Raw genomic sequence first — 27,321 nt, forward strand, 5'->3', positions numbered from 1 at the left:
ATACACTACTAGTTGCAGGCGTAACATCTTTTACTAAAATTTGACATAAAGATAAACAACTACAACGTTGTTAGTGCTCTGTCGCAGTAAGATTGGTTAGACAAATTTTATTTAATAATTTTAGTATTTGCAAGTGCTTCTGTAGTTATCTTGTATAATTAAAGGCTTGAGTGTTTTGAGTCAATGTTCTCGGTATTACTCTTAATTCAAAGGATTATTGGGGAAGCCATTTGTTTTCTTTTACGCTCACTAAAAGAATATTTTTATATTGTAAAGATGTTTGGATGTAGGCTCGAGTTCCCATGCAGGATTGATCAACAGATGTTTCTAAATCTGGTTTGTTTTTAAAGAACAACTATGTGAGTTTCTTGCCGCTTCTTCTCGCTAGTGAATATATATAACGGTAGTAGTGTTAAAAAATTGACGGTTCAAAAATACATATATTAGATTTGATGTAAATTGTACGAAATAATATCAATTATTATAATATTCTAATTTCATATTAACGCAGGATTGCGTAGCAAACAAAATTCGATGCCGTGGCACGAATCTCAGACTTTTCGAAATTACGTTCGTATTGATTAATATTTTTTTACTAGTCTCGAAGATGTGTAAAGTTTAAGTTTGCTAACTCCTGCCATCTTCAACACGCACTAGGCCGTCGTGGAGTAAATTTTGACTTGACCTACCTTTTTTCACACTGAGAAGAGACACTTGCCCAGATGGAGAATATTTTATAAACAGAGCCGGTATTGTTGTTATTTAGGATTTGTTGCCATCGCGATACTGAAAATACATATTTTCATCTTTATGTATTGTTTGTATACTAAAAAATCTAAGTGCTTTTCAAATTACTATCTTCAAAAGGGAGGAAGCAATTACATGCCCAATTTTATTAGGAATCCTTTAACTTTGGAGAAAACAAATTCTTTCAGAATATATTTCAGAACTCATAAGTATCCGTAGACTGTTGACTTAGAAATAAAACTTCCATTATAAAGCTCTATAAGATACTGGTTCTCTACCATGAGTCAAGGAAATGAGGAGAAGCGAGTGGCTTCGTTTGACACGGATTTCAAGGCGAATTGTACTTTTGGTACAAAAGTAACTTAATTGGTAATTCTTCTTTAACCAGTTTTGTAATTTAATGTAATTATTCGTTTCATCTCTCCACTCTCATTTGACTTGACTTGATTTCACGGCACTGTTTAGGAGTTAAGTGAAATTCTGGAAACTGATATTTTTGTTAAACAAGGATTTCATTAATTAATTTATGTGTACGTAACAAAGTAGATAAAACAAAGTATTTAAATACAAATAATATACCAATTCGCCTACTAAAAAAATATATGAAATAATATACCTAATGTATAAAATTGAATAAAATAACTCTACTGTGTGACCCTCTCTCCTACCATTTTTTTTACTTCGATGTTATACTTTATTTCACGCCAATAACTTTGCCTAATTAAAGACTTCCATATAATATATCCGAAAGCTTAGAAATTACTTAAGTTAAAATATTTTATATCAGGTTAATAACAAATATAAATAACGTATTATTTCAACCGAAAAAAAGCCAACTCAATATTCCACATTACTCTTAATTTTTACTTATATTCTACTATATTTTATTTGGTTAAAATTAGCTATATTAACTGTTTTTTAAATTTTCTTGGTTGCTATGACAACAAGAATTTTACTTTCCCAGCAACAACATCAACGAGGTCGAAGCTCCTCTACCATTTTTTCCAAATACATATATAGGACAAACATTCTAAGGTCAAAAAAAAAAACGAGAACAAAAACGAAATATGTTCAGTTAATGTGAATTAATACAATACGGAAAGTCGATACGATTGAGTTAGTTTGGGCTCTAGCTGCGTGATAAGATGCTGGATGGAGATGGTCTCTTTCTGCGAAAGTGTAATGTCACAAAGTGTGATGCCTATCTAAAAAGACGGTGTGGGTACCACTGGTTTTTTAATGGGTATTCCGAGCCCCACATAATCCTCCACTTCACGTGGGGGAAACGCGTAAATGCGTTTTTAAAGCACAAAAAATATATTTGGGCTCTTAAATATTTTGGAACAATACAAAACCAGAAGTATCTTGCTTAACAATAATAGATAAACTAATTGATCATAATAAAACTATATTCCTCTTTGGAACCAATTAGTGCATTTTCCAGACTAGACAGTATCTTATGTGTTATTCCAAGCTCTTAGTCCATTCCGTATAGAAATAATTAAAAATCTTTTGACGGGTTTGTGAATTTTGAATGACAATTGTTTGTTTTTATTATAAATATTATTCCAGTATAAATATCGGCTTATACATGGGGCTTAACGGGACGTACATATATTGTCATATTATAGGTACATTAGAAGGAAAGATAAATTAATAACACATAGCAGAAACTACATCGCAAAGTTAATCCTTCCTGGGGCACGGTATTCGTTTCTATAAAATAATATTTATTATTTTATAATAAGATTCCACAGTTATTTTTAACTTCAAAATAATTAGTCTCATATCAAAAAACATTGATAAATAGAGAATATTACTCAATACATGATTATTAAATAATAAAAAAGCGAGGACGTAGTATTTGTCTATATAAATTTAATTGTACTCTGATAACAGTAGTACTAAACTAGTGTTTTCTTGTCAGTCTTTCTCGGTAGAATATACTTTCAAAATCACTACAAACTACCATGCTTTACATTTCAACACTGCAACATAACTGTGTAATTCAAATGTGCTTTTACGAGCCTACTTAAATAAAGAATGTTTGATTTTGAGTTTCGAAATTTATATAGACTATTTTTTTGTTTTTTGTTCTTAGATGCATCTATCATTGTCTATTGAATACTTTACTATTTGAATACTAGATCGTTGCGACTCCTAAACTATATACTAATACTTTACATAAGCTAAGCACACTTACAATTTCTAAGCTTGGCACGTTCATGATAGTCTAAACTAATAATAAAATTATATTTCACCATTTCATTGTTTGTTCAAGTGCACAATCCTCGATCTCTTAAGAGCGAGCTATTTAATCCGAGAGGCAAATTCAGTTGGATATCTAACAGCGCTGAGGTAATTAAATAGATCCTAAGGTAATTGAATAGGTTTTTATTTACAAGTATAACCTATACCTATCTTAAAATGTGATAAGGAAATTGTTTATTATACTCTGTTTGTTTTAATTTGTTATGTCATTATTTTGTAGTACCTTGATATTTTTGAAGTTCTATTCCATTATTTCTTCGAATTCACCTGATAGACTGTGGTTTGTTTGTAATCTACTTAACTCTATGAAATTGAATTTCGCTTTGCGAATTCCATGTGATATTCACTCCTTTGATAATGACGGAATGGACGCAGCCCGACTTATAACCGAAATTATTAATATACAGATGAGAGATATTTCTCCGTGTTCAAAATGTTTGAAACATTGATAAACATTTCAAATAAATTAAATTAAAATATTTGTCATGTCATTTGAAATTAATTACTTCTATGGAGCCGACCTTTTAATGTCAACGAAAATCAGATAAGCAATTTTTTTAAATCGTTTTTTTTTCAATATATTTTTTTTATAATATTGTAAAAACATTAAAAAAGATTCAAGTTGTCTATTACGAGCACTTTCGAATTATCATTTTACGTTTGGAACTGGCTTGAAATGTAGAATCAAAGAAGAGGTACCAGCAAGAAATTAAGTATTTTCTCTTTTCCACCAACCAAATTACAATGGTATGGTAAATAGGTACAATTAAATTTATGTTTACTGATAATCAACAAATGACTCCACGCGTTTTCATTATCTATGTAATCTCTACTAACTAGTTATCGTGAACAGCAAAAAGAACCAACAAGTCTATTGTCAACCAACCGAAGATTACTATCAGCCTATCCAATAACCTAACCTACCAACGAGTCCTTAGCTATTTTGGTCAGAAAAATGAATTAGCTGGTTGTAGTAGTAAAAATAGAAGGCAAATCATCACGCGGTCGATTCCCTACCCGCTGGTCCGACCAGATTCAAAATATAACGGGACTGAATATTCCGACTGCCCTGAGACTATCCGAGGACAGAGTGGTGTGGAGGAAGCTAGTCGACACATCGGTGAAACCATTTTAGGACAAACACGACTTTCAGTAATGAAACACACGAAGAAGAAGAAGTGTCCACCAGCAGCTTCGCCAGTGTGTGAGCGATGTGAAGGCCACTTGGTATATAACCCATGTCCATTTCTGTACCTATGACAACATGTATGTAAAATGTTTTGATGATATATAAAAGTCTTACGATTTAAAAGCGTCACAAACAAATTAATAAACTCGCTTTTGCATCTATAATATTATTTAAAATTTTCAAGTTTGCAAATGCTCGCAATATGGCCGGTTGGTTGAAAGTCACTACTGGCTTGCTCCTACCCAAGATAAAAAAATACAGGGTTATTGGTAATTCGACGTATTCCCGTTAGGAGGTGATAGGAGTGATTATTTGCAATAATTTTAACCCCCATATGCAAAAGTGAACCATTTTTAAGTTATAACGTTTTTTGATTTTTTCAAAATAAGTCAAAAATGTAACTTCAAAAATTTATTTAAAAAAAAGTATCGTTTTTATAAATTAGAAGAAAAAAATAGATTTTAATTGATACTTTTTTTTAAATACATTTTTGAAGTTGCATTTGTGACTTATTTTGAAAAAATCTAAAAAGCGTTATAACTCAAAAATGGTTCACTTTTGCATCATGCATATAGGGGTTAAAATTATCGCAAATAATCACCCCTATCACCTTCTAACGGGAATACGTCGAATTACCAATAATCCTGTATATCTATTTAAAATGAATAACTTGGATATAATTAATAATAATATTAATTAAATTTCTGCTTCAGATTCGTCAGTTTGTTCTCCTGATCAATGTTATAATTTTTTAGAAAATAAAGCAGAATTGAAAATTTTTCATGTAAATATTCGAAGCCTGAATTGCAATTTTGATAGACTTTTAATTTTACTACATAGATGAAACTATCTAGTTGACGTACTAATTTTAACTGAATGTTGGTTACATAAAGTGTCGGTCATTCCTCCGTTGTTAGACTTCAATTCTTTTAAGTCAAATCACTTTAGTCAAAATGATGGGGTGGTGGTGTACGTCATAGATTGTTTTGAGTTTTCTGTTTTAGAGCCTGCTTTTACAAAAGGCAATTGCCTGGTCCTCAAATTCGGTTTTGATGTTGCTTAGGTTGCAATATATCGCTCACCATCCTATCATAATACTGCATTATTTATCAACAGTCTCGATAATGTTTTGCAAACTCTATCATGCTATAAAACTGTAGCAATCATAGGGGATATTAATATTAACTCTGCTAGTAAAGAACCTCATGTAGATGATTACCTTGTCCTCGCTTCTACACACGGTCTGCTACCGGCATATGAATTTCCGACTAGGAGCGATAAATGTATTGACCATGTCATCCTTAGAAGCAATAAAAGAACAACAACTTTTGTGTTAGACGCCCCGTTTACAGACCATGCACCTGTTATCTTTTATTGTGATCTAAAACCAACAGTTGTGAGATCTGTATGTAAGGACGGATCCAGAAGATTTGCATCTATTATTTACAAACTATCATCTTAAGGCTCACCCTCTAAATGGATACATTTAAAAAAAAAAATCCGTGTTTGTCTTATACATCTAAGCTTAAAAAGAAAATTTTCATCCCGTTAGACCTACTCGTTTAGGCTACGCTTAGTATGTCAGTCATTTATTTTAAAATTAAAGTTAAGTTAATCATCAGTGCGAACAAAGATCGTGATAGTATACACGCGCATAAAGCGCTTTGTCTTAAGTGCAACGTGCGCACGATGCGCGATTTTGAAAGTTTAAAACTAAAGGAAAGCGCTAGAACTGAAAGAAGATTGCTAGCTAATAAGCTAGTCTTTCAGTTTTTTTCAAAAGAAGTATTTAAACAATAAAAATTTTTAAACAGAATATATAACACTGGTTTGGAAAGAAATACCTAGGACCTAAGAAGGGGATATATTTTAATATGTAATAGGTAGGAGGACGCGCGACCTTAAACAACCCAACTAAGTATTATTGTTTGCTGGTAGAATATCTGATGAGTGGGTGATACCTACCTAGACGAGCTTGCCCAAAACCCTACCACAAGTTAAGTAACTTGGTGGTAGAAGAAGATGAGAAGAATAGGAAATAACCTCGGAGCAATTTCTTTTTTTTCATAATATCTAGTAAGTAGCTGGCCTTTTAATAATCGTAGGCCAAAAGACGTTTTCTTTTCTTTCAATTGTTAATTTATTAACATTTTTAGTGCAACAGAAATATGAACTTTGTGTTTGCTTTTTTTCTGGTACCATTAATCAAACATAAATTTGTAATTATAAGTCTGAGCGAGTGCATAAACATAAGCAAGACTAAAGGCAAATTTGCTTTGAAATGATCTTAATCCCTAATTTAGACTTTATTCAATATATCAGCATTATAATTATAAAAAGAAAATATTCCCAAGCCGTGCCGCCATCTTAAAAGTCGCTAATCTTATACAAAGACGTTATACATAACATGTTTTTTTTTTCGTTTATCGTTGATAAGTATAAACATAAGTATGGTATATATTTTCTTAAACATAACTCTAAACCATAAAATGCAATTACGCATTTACGGATTTCGCAAGCATTTGTTATAATAGCGTCTGCCGTAGCACCAGCGTAGCACGTCCGTAGCAAATGCATAAGTCGAAGACACATATTGACGTAAATACATTCAATTTTATAAATGGGTATATACTATCGCCTAAATTTCAAAATTCAAAATGGATGGACGTTCGCTACATATATAATCACAGATAAAACTCGCAGAATGAAAAGTCATTATAATTTCAGCACAGCAATGTGAGCGACATACATTGTTTTAAAATAAAAGTATCAAACGCATAGCACAAATCGAAATGAGAACTCAATTATAGGTTTTAAAACATACGCAAAGTATATAAAGCTAATTTGCAGAGTTTAGTTTAGAAGCTATTTCTGGAAACTCATGACTTATTTAAACTTTTAAAATATGTCACAAAACAAAGAAGACACTCTCAACTTGAGATTTGAAATGCAATTTATTGATGGTTTTATTTTGAACGAGTTATGTTTGTTTAAATTAACGCCGTAACGGTTCCATAAATATAATTCAAACAAATGTTTTTTTTGTGATGTTAAATATCATAAAGCAAACAAGACAGTCTGGACTCGAAAATTGATGTGGAATTTTATGAACGCGTTATGTTAAAATACCGAATTTTAGTTAAATTATCTCAATACGTTATTAAAATGTTATTCCATAAATAAAATTTGAATACCTGATATTATTTTTAATGTGTTTTGTAAATTATTTAATCTAAAAACCTACTTTTGTATTTTTGCCGTCGCTCCAAATCGCGGTAGCTTTTAAACGATACAAAAACATAGTGTGTTAAATGTTAAATTTTATGGAAGTAAAAAATAAATTCACCGAGCAGAAGAATTTAAAATACGTGACTATTAAACATTAAACACGTTCTATATTTTGAAAATTTCTAGCGGTTTTTTCTTATACTTACCAAGCTGGTCTTCACGGGACAATGGGTTGAAGCCGAAGATCACTCGGTTTAAAAAGTTCTTAAAATACGAATATTCGATCAAACTAAAATTATGAATTAAAATTCAAAGATTTTTTTAAATATCACTTTTTAAGAAAAAAGCGAAAAAAATTAAACCCGTAGAATTAATTAATATTTCAAAACGAAACACTCTTTAAAATAGATTAACACTCCAAAAAAGTAAAATTACAATTAGACTCAGTTGCACTGATCAAACTATTTGTCCGAAGCAACTAGTCGCTAGCAAGTTACACTCCGGAATGCGCGGAGTATCTCATGCGCCCCTACGTGTGCACTATGCAGCTAGACTTCACGAAGTGACCAGACAACGCCGTAATTGTTAGCAGCGTCCGGGCTACGGGTATAGACTGCGATAATACCGAAGCTTCTGGAAATATCCGGACCTTTTATAAATGCAGTTTTATAAAAATATTTATTTTAACATTTCAAATTTTTGTTGCTCGTAGATTACAACTTGATAATGCATAATAAAGTAATATAAGAACTCAATAAACACCTAAATGTTATAACTACATTGTTTGGTATTTTGTTTGAAGATATTATTGATTGCTGGTGTGTTACAGTGTCATTTTTAATAGTTTTTATTAAATACCTTGCGTCTAGTGTTTATTTTCATTTTTTATATATTTGCAAATTTCAGTTAATTACAATTGTATTAATATTAAAAATAATGATTCAGTTTCGGTTTCAAGATGATGAGAAAATGCAAATCAATAATGTCATAATATGATATAAAAAATTGTATATTTTATACAAATATCATAATTAAAATCTTTTATTCTTGCTACGGTTTTTTCAGAACTTTCGGAGGGAGTTTACTAGAGAGTAGATAATACTAAAACAAAACATTTCTTAAAGACTGGCATGGCACCTTTACTTGGTGGTAGGGCTTTCTGCAAGCCCGTCTGGGTAGGAACCCATCAGATATTCAGATAAACAACAACAAACAACAGTACTCAGTCTTGTTGTGTTCCAGTTTCAAGGGTGAGTGAGCCAGTGTGACTACAGGCACAAGGGAGATAACATCTTAGATCCCAAAGTGGTGGCGCATTGGCGATGTAAGGAACGGTTAATATTTCTTACAGCGCCATTGTCTATGGGAGGTAGTGACTACTTATAATCAGATGCCCCATTTGCTCGTCCGCCATGCTATGATATAAAAAAATAGTTTTTACATAAAATATATAATTATTAATGGTTTGTATGGCTTCAATGTTACGTGTTAATACCTGATGAGTACAAAATTCAAATAGAAATTCTAGTGATATCGTAGTTATTGTTTACTTTGGAAATTTACTATGGTTATGTAAAGGTGCCGTACGAAAATTAAATAAACGATCTGAAGATCTCCTAAAGGTAATCTAATCTATTCGTTAGTCCATGAAATTTAGACTATTGATTTTGTGATCGGTTTATACAGGGGTTGGTTATATAAAACTATTCGACTCGACAACGGACGAGAATTTGTTAAATCCAATTCATTAGGTAGTTTTGATCCATATACTTATTCGTCACAGTATTAGCTTATTAATTATTAATTACTCTTCCGTCTTTTTCAGTTTTACTAGAGCAGTGAATAGACAATAAGAAATCTTTTATTTTATTAAAGTTGTCACCAGAAAGCATGATTTGTAGAAAGTGTTTGGAACTATAAATTGCAAATAAGTTACCAACAATTTCGGAAGGCATTTATTTGCTTTTGCGATTTTTTTGGACAAAGAAAGGTTTTTTGATTTGTGTTTTTTATCTTTTAAGATGATATTCTGCAGGATACCGACATAAAGAGAAGGAAGATATTTTCATAAGTCTAAGGCAATTCCCAAGTGATGACAAAGGCTCAAAATACAAAAGACGAAATCATAATATGGTTTTTATAATTAATGTCATGCTCGGCGTTGAAGCAAAACTTTATTAAGAAATCTATGTCTTATCTGCGACATCTGTAATCTAAAATCCGCTATGTAGTAGTGCAGTGGTATACGCCCCAGAACCTTATCTTCAATATGACAGGAGGTTTTCCCTCTTCCTACCCATCAGTGGGATATTACCAGACAGTTACAAATTTTTGTCAATGCAAAGCCGGAGCGTAATACTCGTATTTCATATACGAACTACAGACAGCTTTTGTTGGAGCTTAAGCCTGGGGCGTTTCCAAATGGATTAAATTGAATTAATTTAGTCTATACGTAATAGTTTCAAAACGATACTATTAATATATGTCTATTTACATTTGTTACGCAATTATTATTATTTTTAATTTCTTGTTCATATTTGTGAATTTTTCAAGATTCGTCTCAGAAAGAAATTACACATAGATCGAATGCAATAAAATTAAAAACAAAAGCAATGAGTACAAACTGTGTTGGTATATTTCCTAGAATTAATTGATATATATAACGTAAGACTACACTGTCTGTTTCACTAATTACAATAATATAAAGCCTTAAGAAGAGATAAGGCATTTTTGCTTAGCAGTGAATTTTATAGTTTAACACAATAATTAAGGTTTTCAATAGGAATGATGAATAAGCATCTTTAGCGGATATAATATTTTTATTATATAATTGCCTGTTGCACCTCATGCAACTTTTTGTTTCAATATTGTAATTTTTAGTTTTAAGTTTGGGTGCAATAAAGTATAAATAAATAAATAAATAAATATTTTTATGGATCTCTTTTGAATACCGTCAACCAACCCACACAAGTTACAAGCCACACAACAATATCTCTCTATATATCAAAGGATCAATATTGCTCCTCCCATCCTCCCTCCTATGATGTTCTATTTATAAAATACTTTGTTACATATTTTATTGAAGTTTTAAATTCAATATACATTATTAAAGGTATTGTGTACATTTAAGAATGCTTTTTTTTAATATTTTAAAATTATACTTATATTAACTCGAAGTTAATTGGATAAAAGTAACGGTTTCAAAGGTACCGCGTACTTTATTTTTATTCGCTATGACGTATTCTAACCTAACCGAAATCGACTAATACTATCTAATTTCGTAATAACAAATAAAAATCAACAGTAACATTAATTACTTTAAATTAATGAATAACCAATTAAACCAGCATACTTTCTATGACTCAGAAATAGTATATCAGAAGCTTTCACGCAAAAAAATTTAATCCAAGCCCCTGTGACAGGCGACCGCGCGCTCTTTTTTTATGTTTTACGCTACAAGGTATTGGTACATTAGGCGGTAAATATTTTAAAAGGTAATGCTTTCAAGAATATAGTGAAAATATAAAACGTAATATTTTCATAGAATTCATTTTAAATATTTTTTGTATGAGGAATATGTTCTTAATAATTATACTATTTATGTTACTTAAACCGTCGGTAAAGTTTTTGTTACACTAAATGCTAATTGACCCTTTCATGAATACAACTTATGTATTTTTTAAACAGAAACTTGAACGATGATTCTCTCCTCACACGTTGCTATCAGATACCTACTGGTATAATACATGGAAGATGAACGATGGAACTCTTTGATACTTATTATTCCGTATAAATAAGAGAGATTCGTCACGTTTAATATTTTTATTATGTAAGTGTAATACGAAACACACGTTTCGTTTCAATTCAATATCAACTGCACGTGTAAGTTTTAAAGCGGCTTGTGTCATTATGTTCATCATCGATGAGTTCACGTCCTTTTTTAAATAGCCTGACGCTCATCTGAATAGCGGACGGCCGACAATGCTTCACAAGTAAATTTCGTTCGATACAGCTAATTGAATACTTTGTTTCCGTTATTAAATATGCAATTATATTTATTTATTAAGATCTTTTGTGTAATAAACTTACGTTATGAAACAATGAAAATAATTAAAAATCGAAAAAGATTTGTTGCGTCGAAGATCCCGGCTTTCCGTCCGTTCTGCGAATACTGTCTTATAAGAATTATGATTGCTATTTTCAGTAGAGGAATACAGAAGTATCTATCTCGTGGATTTATTAATTTGACATAAATTAAGCTCACCGGGTCTTCAAATGTTTTTATTATACCCGTGTCTTAATTCTACATAGCTTGCTAACTTGAAAATAACCAAATTAGCTTCAACGTTATTATAATATCACACTATTTCAGCTTTTATGATCGTTAAAATAAATTACTAAACTACTAAGTATGATGTTTTGTAATCGTTGCGATGTTTAATGTACAGTATTACGTCTAAGTCATTTCATCGGAGTGCAGTTTTAATCCCAATGCGTCTGTTGAGACAAAGAGATTAAAATTCAATTAAATTATTTATCGGTATTCCCGTTAGCGAGGTGACCTATTATGTCAAATCATATGCTAAAACGAAATCAAGATGAGATCTATCCGCATGGTCGGTAGAGCGTGATTCAAGCCTTTGTGCTCACCTGGGTAGGTACTATCTATCAATCTACCGTTAAACATCCAAACCCAGAGTTATTAAAACTAAAAGAAAATTTATATCTAATTGTACACTTTATAATTTTGAATTGCAATTTTAATTGTTATTAAAACAAGATCAATAGAATGATCCCAGGTCGAGTCACTAGATACTTGATATCGACTGAGCAACAGGCTAGTACATAATATTGTTCGTAGTAGCTCTTCCGTGCTTATTCCGAACGCCTGTTGTAATATTTAAATTGTTCATTAGTATTTAAACCTGGTAGCTCTTCAGACCCCAACAACTATGGCCAATCTCACCTACCCTCAGCAAAATATTTCAATTTTTTTTTTAAATCAATTATTAGTAGACTTTAACAGACCATAATCTGCTTTATAGAAAACAATTTGGATTTATAAGGGGTCGCTCCATGCTGTTATCGACCTTATAAAGAATATCTATTAAGCCTGGGAGGAGTCATAGGATGCCTTAGGGATTTTCTGTGACTAATCTATTCCTTTGATTATGTTCAACATGTAAGTCTGGTCAGGAAACTTTATCACTATAGAATTAGATAATGCACGTTCGACCTTCTGACTTCTTATCTTAACAATATAACTCAGAGGGTTAATGTTAAAGGAAAAAGGAGTCTCAGTTGATTTGGGGGTCCCTCAAGGATCAATTCTTAGCCCTTTTCTATTTCTCATATACATAAATGAGTTGCCCTTTCTTGTTGGAAACAAACTTGCCAGTAAACAATACAATATAGTATATTAGTATTGTTTGCTGATTGTAAAATTAATAGAAAGCAAGTACAGTAGGACAATATAAAGTTTTACGTAAATAATCTTAAGCTTTAGATTTAAAAAATTAAAAAATTGTAAAATTTAGTACACAAAATGTGCAAAATGTAAAGCTGATGTACTTGTCAATGGGGAATCGATGGAATTAGTTGAGTCAGCTGATTTTATTGGCCTTACTGTTGATGCCAAGTTGCAATGGATCCCCTATATTAACAGAATGGCGAGTAGACTGAATTCTGCGGCATTTGAGGTCAAAAAAATTAAATTATTTACCGATATTAATACGGCTCGCTTAGTATATTTCAGTTACTTACTGATGTAAGTACATGCTTACTGATTGTAAGTAGGTACTTGCTTACTTGCTTGCTTGAAACCTATGATTGAATACCTTGAGAATGAAACGTACTCCTCCTGGATGGCATAATGAATAACATAATTGACAAAAAAAAGACCCGCTGCTTTTCTTTCGCCGGTTCTTCTCAGGTCAGGGTATTTTCTTTACCGAAACGGTGGTAGTCTTTAATTTGACAATCAATAAGTAAGTGTAATGAAGGAGTTTGAGTTTGTATAATTAATAAAACTTTTTAACTTTAAAAGTGTTGTAAGTTAATCACAATGTTATTAATATATAATTATGATGTGATAGAAGTTTGGGATTTGACATGGTAAGTACCTACTAGTCAACAGCATATCTACCGCCAAACAGCAGTACTAAATGTCGTTGTGTTCCAGTAGCATTATTATCATAAATTATAATATTCATATTTTACAACGCCTATATTGACCCTTCTCTATTGATTGCTTAAAATTGTTACATTAGTATGGTATGGATACATATTTCTGAGGATTATGTTGAATGAAAACAAATTGTTATTGACAGCAAATAATATTTTGATAGCAAACGTACGAGCCCAATAAAAGATTAATCTTTATCATTATTGCGAAATGTTTTTTAATCTGTAACGGCATCACAAATTAAATGTTTTCATATTCCAGTTTCATGCGAAATCCTTTTAATCCTATTAAAAACATTTTATTTTATACACTACTTTCATGTTTTCAGAGCGCTTACGTACCTGTTTTTTATGAATTTTTATTCAATTTATTTGAAGTTCAGTAATAAAATTTACTACAAAATATTGTTTCATTATCTTTTCCCGATAGTTTATCCGGATCAATATCACGTTTGATATCCGTAAAATCTGTAATTTATATACATACTAGCTGATCCAGTGACTTTACTCCTTCGAAATTTATAAAACGTTAATAGTACATAAAATTTACAGCTAAATAAAAAGTAGAGTATGTTCTCACCGGGAATCAAACTGACTCCCTACCAAATTTCATCTAAATCTCTTCAGCTGTTTAAGAGTGAAGAGGAAACAGACAGTCACTTTTGCATTCATAATATTAGTAGAGATATAGAATTTATGTTAGTATTCATATTACAGGCTACCTTAATATCGATCCTTTCAATGGTTCGTCATCCAAAGTCGCGACGAAATGACAAACAGGCAGACTTATAGAATTATGATTTTCTTTTATTCACCAATGAAGACAATAAGACTCAGTTTAATTTCACTTCAAAGACTTATCAGAGCTAAGGTATAAAGAATCCTTTAGACAAATTATTTTCTGCTGTGTTCGGTGTCAAAGAATTGTAAGCTTCAATTCACTCAAAGGCCAAGCAGGCTGCAGGATTTGCATTCGCATTTTGCACTAGGGTTAATAAATTTGTAAAGAATAAATAGTCCGGTCAAATTAGATATTTCAATTAACAACACTTGGCATAGAGTTAAAAATTATAAAGTACTTCATTATACTATTCCAAATGAAATATCAAAAATCCCTACAAAGGAAATATGTGCTGAACAAATAAAAATTATATTCTTTTGATCTACCAGTTTTGTAGTAACATTTTCATCTAAGATTAATACTTATTTAATAAAATTAACGTGAAGAATTAATTATACAGCATTTTTAGTGGATAATTTACGTCAAATTTAATTATCTTATCCGTGCTCAGTGATTACAAAAGTATACAATTTTTTAAGGAAAACATCGTGTCGGCTTCGTGGACAGTGCCCCAAAAATTAACTACTAAATGGCATGACCTATACCCGATGGGATATCCCTTCGGAAATATATTCAATATACACGTAATTGTCTTAAATACGAAATTCTTTTACGCGGATTATAGTAGAGTGAACTGGTAGAAGCTGTCACGTAAGGAAAAAGCGTTACATCGTATCCAGGCGAAGTTTCCCCCTCTCTCTGTCTCACTTTCTCTTTCTATTGTATAGGGCTTCATATAAAATTTATCAAATTATGAACACTGTTTTAATACACAAGGGATTTTTAATTATAAAATTGTCATTGTCACTGAACTCTTTTTAAACGTCGTTCATTTGTTTTATTGTGATCTTGTTTTATTTAAGACAGTGATTCCCAAAGTGGATCCCCAGGGGTCCACGGGAGACTTGCTGGGGTTCTACGTAGGCGGGAATAAAAAATGGGGGTCCATAAGATGTTAATGGGAGTCCACGAAAATTTATCTAATTTTGATAGTAAAGAGCAAAAATGTAAGTATAGTTGTTATAAGGGCCTACCTACATTGTTTTAAGTACCTAACTAAGCAGATAATATTTTAATAAGGCAAGCGACTGTTACTTGTCCAAACTTGCGTATTCGATATTACGTACAAATTAGTGGTAAATTAGGTACTTTAAAATTGATACCGTTTTGTGAAAACGTCTGTATTTGTGTTAGCGGTTTATTAGTTGGTCCCTTTACAAGCCGTAATTCTATTTACAAAGGCTGCGGTGTGATACCTATATTTAGAAAAAAACTTGGTTACGAAACATACAGCAAAGAAAAAATGTCGACAATATAGTGTCGATTATTTGAAATATGGTTTTGTTCCATCAGAGGCTAATGTGCCTATTATGCAACAAAGTTTTGAGCAATGACTGTATGAAATCATCAAAGCTCGAAGATCATCTAAAAAGGTGTCATACTGATAAAATAGGTAAAGATTTAAAATATTTTCAAACATTGAAGGAAAAATATGAAAAGAGACCCACCATGCACAGTATGTTCGCTTCATCATCTCTAAGTAACGATGATGGCTTGCGGGCTTACAATATCTCATTACTTATAGCAAAATCTGGAAAACCGCACACTATCGGAGAACAATTAATTTTACCCGCTGTTGAAGAGGTTTTAAAAACTGATTGCACAATTCTCCATTTGACGTACTAAAAAGAATTCCATTAAGTAACAATACTGTACAAAGACGCGTTGATGAAATGAGTTCCGATATCGAAAATTTTTTGTGCAATCATCTGCAAAAAACTCATTTTTCTATACAACTGGACGATTCAACGTTACCCGGTAATGAAGCATTATTATTGGCATATGTCCGATTTATTATGGAGGAAGAAATTCACGAAGAATTGATATTTGCTAGAACTTTGGAGACTGACACTAAAGGCGAACCAATATTTAATGTCCTGAGTAATTTTTTTACGGAAAAATCAATTTCATTTACAAACATTATTTCAGTGGCAACAGACGGAGCTCCTGCAATGGTCGGGCGATATCGTGGGTTTATAAGTCATCTCAAAAGAATTATACCAGGACTTACAGCTATTCATTGCGTAATCCATCTACAACATCTTGTGGCAAAACATTTAAGTGACAGGTTGAATCAATCTCTTCATTTTGTAATAAAAGCTGTCAACAAAATCAGAAGCAATGCATTGAAACGTGTTTATTTGCTCAATTGTGCGACGAAAATGATGAAGACTTCCAACGACTGCTCTTATATACTGAAGTACGCTGGTTGTCAAAAGGTGCATGCTTAACGAGATTTTACTGTTTTCGATTTGCAGTTATAAGGTGACAACCTGAATTTAATAAAAACAAAGGGGATATTTTGGGCTTTTCTTGGGAAATTGAAATTTATGAAGCAAAACATTAGTCGGCGCGAATTCTCTCAATTTACAAACTTGTCGCAGGTAGAATGTATTGATGAGGATATCCATACCTACAGTCAACATTTAAGTGCCCTGCATGATGAATTCAAAACCAGGTTTGAAGATATGCTGACGATGGATATACCACCATGGATCATAAATCCATTTGATGAAACTGAAGTGGCCAATGTTGTATTACAAGAGGAGCTGCTCAAGCTAAGCACCAATGAGGAGTTGAAGGTGAAATTTAGAAAAGGCTACCAAACATTTTGGCTGCAAGCAGAAATACCCGAAAAATATCCTGGACTGTGGGAAATCGCAAGGAAATTTTTAATAGCTTTTCCCTCGTCATACCTTGTCGAAAGGAGTTTTAGTGCCATTACATACCTCTTAACAAAAAAAGGAGCAAATTAAACATCATAGAGCGGGGGATTTGCGGTTATTGCTCACAAAAATAAAGTCAAACGTTGATCGTTTGCTGACACGTCATCAAATACATCCTTCCCATTAATTAAAATTATGACCTGAACCTATATTACCTTATTAATTTTTTCTTGTAATTCTATTCTTTTAATAAATAAAGTGTTATATAATGTACCATTTTTCGTTTTTATTTTACCTATCGGAATATAGGGACAGAACTCAGAAGCGACACATTTTTATTTTTTGGCGACTTTAAGAATGTGGTAGAAATGTAGCAACAGGGGGTCCACCGAAACCAGTAAAATTTTGAAAGTGGTCCACGAGAAAAATAAGTTTGGGAACTACTGATTTGAGACATAAACCTAACCGAACCAACTTTACATTAGCGCAGATATTTTTTGCTGCGTTGGCGTAATACGTATGTACCAAAATTGTTTTCATTGAACATGAGACGAACTACTTCTTTTTGTGGCGTGTGTGTATAGCGAAAGCAGCTTCGTTTCAACAAGGTGCAAAACGACACCTCTCGTTTTTTAATAACCTGCATTTCCTATTCCCCTATTTTACCTTGATCACAGCACTCAATTTGTGTATCGTCGAACGTCCATACAAAGTTTCATCCCCCATTTCATCCTCTTAGGTGATGAATTCTAAAACATTACTACAACTACACTTTACTTATAAACATATATATACTTAAACACCGATTTTCATACTATCACTTCAAAAATGAAGAATTTCTATCCCTATTTTACCGATTGCCTTTATATAGAAGCGAGAACACCCTGTTCGTACTTTAAACATTTAGTACAGACTCTCATCCCTCAAAGCGAATCATAAATTTAATTGATACAAATTTCACGTGCAAATTTTCGACCTGTTAGAAACACCAATTTAATCTGGGCCTTCTATGTAAATTACTAAGAACCTAGATATATACTGATAATTATTTTAAGCCGCTCTTTTTTTTAAATTGCCTGAACTCCTTCAAACTATTCGTATATAATCATACATGTCAATTAACAAAATCTGATCATGTTCATGAACGTGGGTAATCAACATTGGAGCGGTCTACTGCTATATAACAATATGAGGAAGTAGCCAGATATTTTTTTAAATACAGTAAAATCTAAACCACCAATACTCTAAAATAATACAAAAAAAACAGAACAGATCAGACAGACAGACTTTACGTTTAGTATATAGTAAGTTTTACATATACATATCATATAATTGTTATTATTGACACCTCGAATGCTGTACCTAGAAATGCATTAATTTTTAAGAGTAATAATCATAAATATAATAAATGTAAGATGTAAGAATAATTTTCTTAGTAAGTTAACGTTACCGGCTCGAATTTATACAAGCACAATATTTGACGCTGTTCCTATTGGAATAATAAGAACTACTATTGATATACGAATATATTCCAATATAATGAAGACTGGTTGGTTAGACGAGAATTAATCCTAGCCACTGTTACATATTATTTTTCTGATCATTTAACAGAATTTTACCAGTTTCTAAGTTTGTTTATTATTTTTTTATAATGCCTCTTGAGAGGCTACTGTAGAAGAAGATTAATTGTGCAATTTATAGACTGGTTCCTATATTTCCACTTAAAAAATAATTTATGAAAAAAAAAAATTGTTATGTTCGTAATAATAGAAATTCGTATGTTCTCACTTTTACAAGGAACGGGGAATAATCTTATCACCTTTGTTATCTCCAACAAAGGGTTAGTAGCTCTGTTGAAAATGTAAACGCTTTTAAAAGTGTCCTGGAAAACGATAAAAGCACATCAAACATAAAATTTTAACCATGTCTAAGAACGTTTGTGATTGTTTATTTGAATTGTTTTTTAGATAATTATGAATTCAAAGGTCATCATATATATCATTATCATCATCGAATATCAATTTTTTGTAAAGTAAGTACTACTCCTATAATATTTTCGGGCTTGCACTTTTGGCATAAATGGTAAAAGGAACCATAGCATCATGAAGTATATTTACTTGGTGGTAGGGCTTTGTGCAAGCCCGTTTGGTTACTTGGTGGTAGGTACCACCCAAGGGTGGTGGCGCAAGGAATGATTAATATTTCTTACAAAGCCATTGTCTATGGGCGGTGGTGACCACTTACCATCAGGTGGCTCATTTGCTCGTCCGCCTATCGATATCATAAAAAAAAGTAGCCATAAGGCCATGGTCAGACCTGCTGTCCTATATGGATCAGAGTGTTGGGCTATAAAAGGGATGACTGAAAGACAATTGCATGTGGCGGAGATGAGAATGCTGAGAGGAATGTGTGGTGTTACGCGAATGGATAGAGTAAGGAATGAGTACGTAAGAGGAATTTTCAGACATAAAAGTATGGAAGAAGAAGACATGCTGCGCCTACCAAATAAAATTGAAATAAGGGCAGGAGGAGCATCATGAAGTAGCCTTCGTCTGAATCATGAGATACTTAAGTACCAATTATGTGGGTGTTCCTGCATTTTCCAAAAGAACATCTTTGTATCTTATTACGCTTTGAGAATGAGGAGGAGTAGGATGAGGTTTTAAACCAAGATGTGGTGTGGGCTTAAGAAATAGCAATAAAAATGTTTTCGTTCCTAAAATGCATTTGTTATGTTAGGTGTTTGGAGTTTCTCATCCATAACGCACGGGGCTTGCAAATTGGCTGGATATATGGTTTTGTTGTATTTTAGTCTTGACATTCAATAAGCAAGTTTAACGCTTCTATAATGAATCAAGATTTTGTGCTATTGAATAATAGTTGAACGCGCCGTCTCACCGGCGCGTAATTAGCTTTTGAAAGCGCAACAGACAGACAGATTTACTTTAATAACAAAAAACCTTTCACCTGTTCTTTTCAGGTCAGAGTAATTTTTTTCCGAATTACTGGTACTTTTCAATTTAGTAATGTATCAGTTGCTAATATTTAACATAGGATTTTGATTCGATTTGATTATTTGCATTGAATTCAAATTCGTATTAAAATTGAAAATGAAATAAGTATTTGAGATAAAACAGATTTACATCCTCCCACGTAAAGCTGTATCGATTTATTGCTATTTAAAGGTCATCAAAGGATACACCTTTGCTATCTAATATAGTACTGATACACGTACTACACATTCAAACTATTTTCGTGATAAAATTTGATGTGGCATTTAATAAGGCTCACGAAATTCGAAGTTAACATTGTTTTTTTACTTCAATTAATTCTTGTGTAAAAACTAGGTAATTTGAAGAGGCTGATAAAATTAAATGTGAGGCATTATAATAATTTTATATTATATAAGAAATATATGCGTTATCAAATAAGTAATGTAAAATAGCATAAGACCACATAACAAATTTGGTATATATATATGTCAAATTGCTTATTTGCATATTGTAATGTTGTTATTGTCTATTGATACCGTAGCTGATAATCTTTCTATATATAATAGAAAAAAATATAACTATTGAGCTTCTTGATTTTTTCAGTAGAATCTAGATTCGTAACCGGTGGTAGCTTTGCGCTTTAAATAAAACCTTTACGGTAGAAATCCTCAGCATTTCTTCAGTAGATTTATTCACAATGCGAGTGCTACTAGTGGCTCCACAAAACTCACACCAGAGGGAGATTTCAAACTCACCCTTACCACTACCCCCCTAGTGGTGCGTATTACAGCGTCGGGCCATCGCGGCTGCCACCCCCTCAACACGCGAGAAATTACCCGTTTCAAATTTATATGGATCTGATCACTCATTTATCTTCAATAAATATGCACAAAAACTAATTTTAAAGTTATTTCAGGCATGTTTATAATTGATATACACACGACCCGGATTTTCGTGCTTTTGGGTTGTTTCAAACAAATGTTTTTTTTATTTCTTTATTAATGAAAACAAATAAACTACAATTTACCTTTACACTTAATCACATAACGAGGTGAATTTTACGAGAATACTTGATACATAAAACAAACATTAAAAATCGACTTGAAGTAGTTCACTGCAATAGATTTTAAGTTGTATAATATATGTATACAAGAAGACATAAAAACAAAAAAGTTGAATATAAAACTTACTAGATTTATTTTATTTTAAAATAAAATTAAATATTTATTCACTTTCTGGGAATTTACTTGTTTATTTAGTTTGTTATTGCAACGTTTAACACGTTCAATACGCACCGAGGTGTAATCCGCCTCGTATGTATCAACCTTGCGGTGCGGCTTATATAAATATAGACTTATCTGTCGTGTCGTGTCGTATATTTGATATATTGTAGGAAAGAGATGAATATATTTATGTGATGCCTATTGAAAACAGAATGTATAATAATAGTATAATACCTACTTTAATGCGGGATTTCTTTGACCACGTGCCCCACTGTAGAAATAAAATTTGATCACAGTGTGAAACGGGGCTTAAAAGACCCCGTACCACGCCGACATCATACAGTACACAGCGGCAATCGCGTTCAGGCAGACAGAAATCAAACTTTGTTTGATATAATGTGGTAATATTTTTTTTACTTTTTAAAAACGGTCTCAAATAATTAAACACATAATCTCAGAAGATGTTACGCCAAATTGCGTAGCCAATTGTCTAGCCGTTAGGCGGAAAAAAATTAAAAAATGATCACACAATGTGTTGGGTGTCAAATATATTTATGTTTAAATTGTTTTAACGAGAACTATTTGTAATAACTAATATTAAAATAAATTTAAAAAAAACAATTACCGTCATTTAATCATACTTAATAATAGTATACCAAAAATTATATACATATTTTTTTAATTTAACCAATAAAAAACGTTATGGGGTCTTTATGATAGTTTTATACAATTAAAATATTTATAAAAGTTGTAGGAAATTATAAAGAGGTGAGGCAAATAAAAACTAATAGCAGAAGTCCCTTTGTACAAAGTATACATATACAGGGTTATTGGTACTTCGACGTATCCCCGGTAGGAGGTAATGGTGGTGACTATTTGCAATAATTTTAACCCCCATATGCATAATGCAAAAGTGAACCATTTTTGAGTTATCGCGTTTTTTAGATTTTTTCAAAATGAGTCAAAAATGCAACTTCAAAAATTTATTTAAAAAAAAAGTTTCAATTAAAATCAATTTTTTTCTTCTGATTTATAAAAACGATTGAACACTGGATATTTTTCAATATTTAAACAATAATTATCGGTCCAAATTTAAAAATGCGAGATGGAAAACGATATTATTTCAATATTTTTTTTATTTTTTTCACTCAAATATGCCTAAAAAACAAAAAAAATCATTATGAAACTTGTTCTGCAGATTATTTTAAAAACATAAGCGTTTACTTAACTTTCCGAAAATGTATAAAAACTAGGAATTTATTTCAAAGCAACCGAAATAAAATGATCAGAAAGGACGCTGGTGGAAATTCGTATTCGAACATGACCGAATTCGTACTAAACGTCGCTCTTTAAAATTCCCACAAAATTGATTTAAAATAATAACCAAAGTAAAAAAAACTTACTTATTTACTTAACTTACTTACTTAATACAAATTTAAAATAAAATTTAGATAAATAAACAGTTCAGTAGCTAAGTTACAATTAAGATATTTTGTATTATCATTTTAATCCTGTCTTATCATTTTAATCCTGTGCACGTTATTTACGAAGAGGATGCTGAAAGAAGAGTTGCTTTCTGTAGATTCATGCTTAATGAGGATTTAGAAGACGCATCTTTTTTGAAAAAAATCGTCAGGACCGACGAATTCAAATTTGATCAAGATGGTATTACTAACTATCACAATAAACAGTTTTCTTTCTATTATTTCGGTTGCCATGGGCAACAGTATCTCTTGAATAAACTAGGGAATGAAGTTCCGAAAAGAATGCTTCGGGTGTTTAAAAAAAAAGTAGGTTATATTTGCGAGATTTGATTTTTATGCATATTTCACGTATATTTCGAAACGGTTAAACCGATTTAGATTATATAAACATAATTCTATTGAGGCAGGTCTCTTGTGACAATATCTAGGTCCTACACATGTATTTTACTTATTTCATTCTCCTCACCTTTTTTCACTTTGGAAATGACGTAAAATATTTTTGTTTTTTTTTCTCCAACTACTATTCAGTCATGTAATCATAAGCGTCACGCACACCAATATAATAAATTTGACTCATTTGTTTTAAGTCTTTCGAAATATCTTTTATAGTTTTTTGATATATAATTTTTTAGTCATTATTATGTTTAAATTTCCAACCTGTTTTTAAAAGTTACATTGATCACCTGTGAAAAGTGTAAACTAACTGTGTAAAATTATAACTAAACTCTCAAGAATTTAGATGTTATAAACAAAAAACGTTATCAAATAATTCTAATAATTCAATGTGCTCACGACCTACGACAACTTACAGTATCGAGACGCGATCCTAAAACACTGCTGCGCTTCATCGCTTTAGTGTACTGTGCAGTGCCGCATATTAATAGTTACTAATCCGCGGAAGCGCTAATCTCGCTTGAAAGTTTGATCAGTCGGTTCGGCCGATAAATCGGTTAACGGACAACTGTTGTGTTATCGCTGCGCTGCATCGCTCCAAAAAACGAAACTAGCCTAGCACAATAGGCAATTTGACAGCACTAAATCGCTCTAAGTGAACTCACAAAAAGTTATCTCATTTCTTTACTTTTGAATACCTCAATACTTTTCTATACATACCGATTGACCTATTACTGCGTACGTAAAACAGAACAAATATATCAAAACATGACGAAATTTTGTGCAGTTTGTTCTGTAAATCTCCGAAAGGAATTCTTTGCTTGTCAGAAATGTAATGATTTTTATGAAATCATGTGTGCAAGCTTAACGCCTAATAAATTTAGTTTAATGGGCAAAGAGCGTCAACTGTATCTGTCCGTCCTAATTAAGCAAGAAAGCATGATAATATTCAGAGGCGGCTTTACTATGATGCAGGGTGTGCGGCGGACACGGGTGCGGGGTCTAAGGGGGCGCCGAATGCCCTCTAATGCGACAAGCTCTTTAACTATTCTACACAATAACTTTTTCGTCATACTGTTACGAAATGTTCACTTTTCCGCCTACTCCCGTTTGGAATAAGTTGACAGCTCTAAGGAGGTAATTAGACGATCTCAAACCACGTGCTCATAAGACTGATATTTTCACTTTCAGGCAGAAACTACAATTCTTCCATGGGCTAGGAGTATTCGTTTTAGATTCTGATCGACTTAGACCGCACAGAAATATTTCAAACATAAACATTGACTATAATATGGGATGAATGAACTATGCAAACCTTAAACCGATGGAAGCAGTAGATAGAACTGATAGCAGTACGTCGTTACGTCGTCGCCGTTAGCAAGAAAAAGCGCATGCCAATGCAATCAAAACACCCTTGCAAACACCATATCAAGATCCATATAGAGTTGTAAAAAGTACAGAAAAAGTTTTTACAATTCAATTACCCGATCGTCAAATAAACAAAGTCAAACAAACTCAAATTCCTTTATTCAATATATAAGCATTACACTTACTTATTGATAGTCAAATTAAACACTACCAACGGTTCGGAAAAGGAAACACCCTGACCTGAGAAGAACCGGCGAAAGAAATTCAGCGGGTCTTTTTTTTGTATTCAATCTAATTAAGTACATATATTGAATAGTCAGGTCAGTCAGGTCAAAATATAAATAGCCAGGACTCGATCGCGTCATTCCCAAGGTGTGCTATCAATCATAAACTCACTAATTGTGTAGTAACTTTCGCATACAAGCGTTCCTTAATATTATTTTTTTAATTTGGCAACAGAAGCATTTTGAATTGCATTTTGATCCTGTTGTAGGACCGTATACATTGCCCCACAAAAGAGTTACTGACTCTATGCAGTCGAGTAACAGGAGTAACAAGTTTGTGTTTGTTCCTTGTACTAATGCTATGAAAATCACATTTTCTCATAAAATCATTAATATTTTACCGTATATACAAAACATTACAGAATATATGTATATTGAGAAGCAACAGTTAATATTTTGTTGAAACATATCAATAGATCGATTGAAACCTGCATACACTTTACCAGTTACCGAAACCAGAATGAACCCGTTACCCGCTCAACCGCTTCTTACCATACCGAACCGAACCGTTTCCCTACATACTACGTCAGCTGATTCATCGAACAACGTTTCACCTTGCTGCTGTCCCTTAGCGTGTTAACCACGACTCTATTACTACTATTCAAACTAGTGTTGGATATCGACAGTCCACTATCGATAGACAATGTCGATAGTATTATCACGTGTCAATAGTATCGATAGTATCGCCATTATCAATAGTATTGCTCACGGAGAGCTATCGATACTATCGATAGTATTGATTACAACGATACTATTAATAGTACTATCGATATCCTGAATAGTTTTAGAGGTCAACTATGGATGGTTTGACTATCGATAGTTCTGCAACATAGATTCAAACACTACTTGGCGCTGCGCGAAAATTACTATTTATAAAAAACTAGTATATTTCCCGCGAAACTTGGCGTTTATTCATATTTTTTCCTCTCTCTAAAATTAATTCTTTGTTAAATTGTAACTATTTAGTAAATTTCAATCAAGGATCCTCTTTAATTTTCTGCAAATCTACGGCTGGAGCTTTTTTTTATGTTATAGGTGGCAAACGAGCTGGAGGCTTACCTAATGGAAAGTGACTACCACCGCCCATGGATATAAGCTTTTGAAAATAAGACCGTAGGCGATCTTCTACGTGCAGCTATCGTCCCATAATCAGTGGGACAAAAATTGGCTTACGCTATTTAATATAACGTGGACAACCGAGCGACGACCGAGTGAAAGGAAAATAAATTAAAAGTTAATACATTTTAAGGGAAAGGCGCAAGGGCGAGACGGCTAACAACATATTTTTAAGCCTATCAGGATAGCTACTTTTAATCTACGTATTCTAATTGGTTATTGTTTTTATATTTTTATAACTTATGATTATATTTATTGGTTAATTTTATTTTAAATTTCTGTATATATACTCGTTCATTTTTACAATTAAATATTCCACTACTCGACTCGCTACAACAAAGAAAATGTTTTAATAATGTGCCAATCTCCAAGAATCAAAGCAAAACGACCAAACCCCATGGGTTGGTCGTTTTGTTTTTTGCTTTTTGCGTATTACAGTATTACTTTATTGTGGGAACTTTCATCACTTAGATGTTATACTAATAGGATGTTATGGAACCAGAGCTGATGAGATTATAACCTTTTTAAAGAGTTCCAGTAGTGTTACAGCATCCCTCTGCATTTGGAAATAAATATACGAGAGCGTATCATAGGTAATGAAAATTTACAAGAGTTTTCGACGAGGAAACAGTTGTCCTTCGTGAAAACCTCTACTGTACAGTTTCATTGATGCAAGACCTCATGTCATCGAAAGTACTTTTTTGACCATATTAACGACTAAGCCGCTACAATAAAAATTGACACTATGCGAATTATTCCAGGGAATAATGGAATAAGCTATTAGAAAAGCCTTATGTGGCTGTGTCTCCAAAAAAATCTATTTTTTAATCCCTGTCGGTACTACGTGTAATATCGTATAATATACATTACGAAGTTAGACAAATACATCATAATATTTAAATATTACAATATTAAATTATATATTTAAAACGTTCGGTTGTTGTGGATTTTATAGGTGGCACTCAAATAAGTCATCTATTAAATAAACCCTTAATCTGTCCATCTATTTGGGACCTACGATGTCACGACAGACACGAAGACACACAGATATGTCAATCATATAATACCCCTATTTTTGAGGCTTAAAGTCACGCGAACGGAGTCGCAGGCACCAGCTAGTATATAACAAAATTATAAAACGATAGTTTTGATTTATAGTATAATATTATTTTGTCCGTGAGGACACGATAAAACCTTCTGAAAGTCAAAAGTAGCAGAAATAATGTGTCCATTTTAATTAATAGCTTTACTTATTTTAAATTTTAAATTAAACTT

At 32.2% G+C, this 27,321-nt stretch overlaps 2 pseudogenes; both read left to right on the plus strand.

The window, feature by feature from the left end:
- The window catches only part of LOC113402438 (uncharacterized), a 51,148-nt pseudogene extending 45,479 nt beyond the window's left edge, over window positions 1-5,669 (plus strand).
- Window positions 5,670-15,396: 9,727 nt separating this feature from the next.
- On the plus strand, window positions 15,397-17,372 carry LOC135193296 (SCAN domain-containing protein 3-like; annotated as a pseudogene).
- The last annotated feature ends 9,949 nt before the right edge of the window (window positions 17,373-27,321 follow it).

The sequence above is a fragment of the Vanessa tameamea genome, chromosome Z (assembly GCF_037043105.1).
Source record: "Vanessa tameamea isolate UH-Manoa-2023 chromosome Z, ilVanTame1 primary haplotype, whole genome shotgun sequence".
NCBI classification, from domain to species: domain Eukaryota; kingdom Metazoa; phylum Arthropoda; class Insecta; order Lepidoptera; family Nymphalidae; genus Vanessa; species Vanessa tameamea.